General features: G+C 36.0%; 1 non-coding gene across 1 annotated transcript; it reads left to right on the top strand.

The window, feature by feature from the left end:
* Positions 1-329: 329 nt before the first annotated feature.
* Positions 330-466, top strand: LOC111826261. The gene has a single exon (XR_002829545.1). It is a non-coding gene; the product is annotated as a small nucleolar RNA SNORA2/SNORA34 family (small nucleolar RNA).
* Positions 467-5,708: the final 5,242 nt, after the last annotated feature.

Genomic DNA, 5,708 nt, shown 5'->3' with positions numbered 1-5,708 from the left:
ATAGTTCAGCCAGTTCACGAATGCCATCTCCACCCTGTAACACTGGAGCTTCACAGAGTAACACTGGTTTTTCCCTAAATGTAAGGATTCATTTTTCCCCCCCAAATTAGTAGTATTGAGTGACTATGTAAAGTCTTACTTTTGAAACACTTGTTCTAGCTGATCCTATGGTACTAGTATAATGTGATATACTATCTAATTTGGTATGTTCTTATAGATTATGACAATTGCTGTACCACCTATGTTTTGCATGTTGTATTCCTTTGGTGTTTGGGGCAATTTCACGCTATATAAAAATTCAAAAACACTTTATGTTTTAAAAATAAAGACTGGCCCTGAATCAAGGCCTGCAATTTGCTTAAGCTGTTGGTTTCCAGCAGGAGCCTAAAGAAATGTCTTTCTATGGTCTGTTGGCCATTTCAGAACTTAGGAGATGGAACTGTCAACTCATTTCAAAGAAATAGCAAGATAGATAGATAAATAAATAAACAAAAAAAATGAAGACAATTTTTGCAGAATTGACAAACTGATCTTAAAATCCATATTAAAATGCAAGGGATTCAGAATTGGCCAAAATTATATAGAAAAAGAACAAAGTTGGATGACTCACACTTCCCAATTTCAAAATGTACTACAAATCTATAGTAATGAAGATAGTGTGGTACTGGCAAAGGATAGACATATATATGAAATAGAATTGAGAGTCCAGAAAGCCTTATACTTATGGTCAATTGATCTTTGATAAGAAGATCACGACCATTCAATGGGGGAAAAAATAGTCTTTTCAACAAATGGTGCTGGGACAACTAGACTTCCACAAGCAAAAGAAGAAATTTGGATACCTATCTCAGACTATATACAAAAATCAAATCAAAATGAATTTTACTTTTAAATTTATTTTTTAATTTATATTTATTGTTGAAAGTATTACAGATATCCCCCTTGGTTTGTTTGTTCTTTTGTATTTTTCCCCCATTGATCCCCTCCACCCCACACTTGCCTCTCCCAGGCTGTCACCAGACTATTGTCTGTGTCCATGGGCTATGCATATGTGGTTAATCTCCCTCCATCCACCCCAAATGAATTTTTAAAAACCTCTATGTAAGAGCTAAAGCTATAAAACTCTTAGGAGGAAGTATAAGGTATAAATCTTGGAGACTTCAGATAAAGCAATGGCTTCTTAAATATAACACCAAAAGCATAAGCAAAGAAAAAATAAAAGGTAGACAAATTGGACTTTACCAAAATTAAAACTATTTATGTTTCAAAGGACACCATCAAGAAAGCAAAAAGATAAACCACAGAATGAGAGAAAATGTTTGTAAATCATATAGCTGATAAAAGCCTTGTATCCTGAATATGCAAAAAACTCTTACAACTCACTAATAGAAAGACAAATAACCCAATTCAAAATGAGGGAAGAATTTGAATACATATTTCTCCAAAGAAGATATACAAATGGCCAACAAACACATGAAAAGATGCTCAACATAATTTGTCACTAGGAAAATGCACATAAGGTACCACTTTAGAAACACTAGATGGCTGAAATAAAAAAGATAGTAACAAGGGTTGGTGAGAAAGTACAAAATTGTAACCCTTATAACATTGCTGGTGGATTGTAAAATTGTGTAGTCACTATGGAAAAGTTTGGCATTTCCTTAAAGGGCTAAACGCAGAGCTACCATATGACCAGCAATTCCACTCCTAGGTATATACACAGGAGAAAGGAAAACAATGTTCATTACAGAATTATTCAAAACTAGAGGCCCGGTGCACAAAATTTGTGCACGGGAGGGGGGGTCCTCAGTCCGGCCTCCACCCTCTCGCAATCTGGGACCCCTCAGAGGATGTCCAACTGCTGGTTTAGGCCCGATCCTGCTGCAGGATCCCTGCGGGATAGGGCCTAAACCGGCAGTTGGACATCCCTCTCGTAATCTGGGACTGCTGGCTCCTAACTGCTCGCCTGCTTGCCTGCCTGATCACCCCTAACCACTTCCCCTGCCTGCCTGATCGCCCCTAACCACTCACCTGCCTGCCTGATTGCCCCTACTTGCCTGCCTGCCTGATTGCCCCTAACCACTCACCTGCCTGCCTGATTGCCCCTGACTCCTCGCCTGCCTGCCTGATCACCCCTAACTGCCTCTGCCTGCCTGCCTGATTGCCCCCAACCGCTCGCCTGCCTGCCTGATCACCCCTAACTGCCTCTGCCTCAGCCCCCCTGCCATAGCTTCATCCGGAAGGATGTCCAGAATGATGTCCAGAAGGTCGTTCGGCTGTCCGGTCTAATTAGCATATTACACTTTTATTTTTATAGCTAGCCAAAAAGTGGGAACAACCCATATGTCTATCAACTGATAAATAAAGAATATGTGGTATGTCCACCTAATGGAATATTATTCAGTCACCAAAAAGAATAAAGTGCTGCTGATACATGCTATAAATATTGAAAGCATGCTAAGTGAAAAGAATCAGACACAAAAGACCACATATTGTGATTCCATTTATGTGAAATACCTGGAATCCATGCAAACAGAAAGTAGGTTAATAGGTACAGGGTATTTTTTTTTTAATAATGAAAATGTTCTGGAATTGGACAGTGGTGACCATTGCATAACTCTGTAAAGATATTACAATCGCCCTAGCCAGTTTGGCTCAGTGGATAGAGCATCGGCCTGTGGTCCAAAGGGTCCCAGGTTTGATTCTGGTCAAGGGCATATGCCTGGGTTGCTGGCTCAGTCCAAAGAGCAGGAGGCAACCAATAATGATTCCCTCTCATCACTGATGTTTCTATCTCTCTCTTCCTTTCCCTTCCTCTCTGAAATAAATAAAAATTTTAAAAAAAGAAATGTTTTTTAAAAAAGATATTACAATCCACTGAACTGTACACTTTAAAAGGATGAATTACAATTCAATAATGCTATTACTTTAAAAAAAACACAAGATACCACTTCACACCCACTAAGATGGCTAAAATCAAAGACATTAGACTTTCATATGCAATCTGATTTCCTTAAATCACCTTAAATATTATGAAGTTGGGACTTTTGAACATCAGCTGACAAACATTTTGAGCTCTGAGCCAATGCTGCCTGCCAGCAATATCACAATCTTTGTATAGCAGCTTATATACTATCGGGATTTTACACTTCATTTCCCCCTATTTTGTAAACATGACAGAAAAATGGAAAAATGAAAGTGCTAAAACTCATGATAAGAAATGTAGGTCTCATAAATTTAATATAATTAGTATAAAGATAGAAACAATCATTAGTCTCAAAGAAATGCTCACTGGACTGTAAGTCAATAAGCTCTATGACTACAAAAGAACAAAAATAAAGACACCTATGAAATGCCAGAACTATATCATCCAAGATCACGTCAAGCCTATATAATTGAAAAAAATTATAATTAAAAAATATTTTTAGCCCTGGCCGGTGTGGTTCAATTGGTTGAGCATCGTCCCATGTACTGAGAGGTCACCAGTTTGATTCCAGGTCAGGGCACAAGCCCAGGTTGCGGGTTTGATCCCCAGGAGGGGGCATACAGGAGGCAACTGCTCAATGTTTCTCTTTTTTTTTTTTAATATATTTTATTGATTTTTTTTACAGAGAGGAAGGGACAGAGAGAGTTAGAAACATCAGTGAGAGAGAAACATCAATCAGCTGCCTCCTGCACACCTCCCACCGGGGATGTGCCCGCAACCAAGGTACATGCCCTTGACCGGAATTGAACCTGGGACCTTCCAGTCCGCAGGCCGACGCTCTGTCCACTGAGCCAAACCGGTTACGGCTCAATGTTTCTCTTTAATTGATGCTTCTCTCTCTCAACCTCTCTCTTCCTCTCTCTCTAAAAATATTTTTAAAAAACCATATTTTTTAAAAATAAACAATCAAGTACCTTTTAAAAAATAGAAGTAAAAAAATTAAAATATTTTTATACTCTCTGGAACACTGAAAAAAGGTATGGTTCAGTTCCTTCACATTCAACTGTTTTAAGTGTTTATAAGAACATATTACATATAAAAATAAAAGTCTGTTTAGGTATAGACACAGGCTGGTAGCCACAGAACTGGACAAGCACAGTAGGTCAGGATTAGGAACCAGTCATAAGACACAGGTAAAACTACTATGTAAATCAGACGCTTAAGATAATATCGATATACAAATCAAAATATGAAAGACTGAATGGTAGCCTTCTCCATCAAATAAAATAGCTAAATTTAAACAATGAGAATCAAAATTCAACCTATTAAGCATGCTTAGAGTAATGTGAAAATGAACAAAAAATAGAAGGGAATATAGACAAGGAAAAATAAAATGTCGAGGTAGCGGAAATGTGGGGTCAATCTTTTTCTGTACTATCTATTTTAAATATTTTGGAATTAATTTAAATATATATATATATATATATCCATTAAAACCCTCTGATTACTAACTAGAATGCTGACCTTAGACTCTCCTTATTTGTTCCATTATGTGATAATCCAAGTCCCAGGACATATTGTCTCCCTAATCCCATATCCAATTCCCCATCTTAGATTCACTAGCTATAATTTAATATAAGTGAATTGACCAGAACAGTGCTAAGTAAATAACAAGTAGTACGTAAATATTAGTATGTCACACTGTACAACTCCAGGGAGTGACATTCACAGAACATACACTGAAAATTGTGATCGCTGGCACTGTGCAACATGGCAGCCCCCTCTCCACTTTCTAGTATTGGTCAGTACTTACTTTCTTCCAAAGGCAGCTCGCAGCCTTTTTAATTCATATATTTTTATCTGTGTCAGTTTACTAGGGTGTATTTGCCTAGATACACTCAAAACTTGTCAATAATTCTCTCATCCTTTTGTTAGCAGATTCATATTGAATTTCTAACTTGCCTTTGCTTACCCTTTCTGCTTATAAAGTAACTCATGAATTCCTAATTCTTACTAATTTATATATCTTAGTATAAAATATAAATATAACATGTATATTTATAATTATTAATTTAATTTTCAATAATTTAAATAAAAAATAATTATTTGCAGAATTTTTTTTTAATGAATCACTCTTAGATGACATCTGGTATCTGTATCATATTGTTGACTGAAAATAGGACAAGACTGAGTTTCTACATTTCTGGAGGAATTGGTTAGTAATTTTCTACCTAATCACAAACATATACTGTCTACTTTTAACATATTTTTCTTATTGTGAGAGAATAAGTGAAATTTTATAACTGTAGTTGTGAATGTTTTGGGCCATTGCTTGCCACCAACTGTCAAAGAGGACTGTGAAAAAGAAAGGAAAATGCTAATTCAAAAATGTGTCTGCAATACTAACTCTAAATATAATATTTTTCAAAGTTTATAGGCAAGAAGAAAGTCTTTATATAGCCATGAAAAACACACAAAAATGCTTAAGGTTTCTGAATTAATTTAAGATTCAAACGATAAAATAATATAAAATTTATATATTAGAATCAATAAGATATTTCCAATTTTCCTGGTCTGATGTTTCACATTTTCAATTCATCTCTAGTTTGGTCTTAAAGCTCAATTGAGTAGAGTACTATTGAATTGTGGTTGACTGACAATTCTGAGGCTATAATAAATATTACATGATAAATATTCTCCTAAAATTTTTAAAGGACACTTGCTCTTCTTTTTTATAGAAAATAATAATCCCTTATCCTTTCTAAGAAACTGCCTCTATCAA

This window comes from Myotis lucifugus, unplaced genomic scaffold (assembly GCF_000147115.1).
Source record: "Myotis lucifugus unplaced genomic scaffold, Myoluc2.0 scaffold_63, whole genome shotgun sequence".
In the NCBI taxonomy this organism is placed as follows: Eukaryota; Metazoa; Chordata; class Mammalia; order Chiroptera; family Vespertilionidae; genus Myotis; species Myotis lucifugus.
The sequence above is the reverse complement of the archived record's forward strand: the minus strand, read 5'-3'. Positions and strand labels throughout refer to the sequence as shown.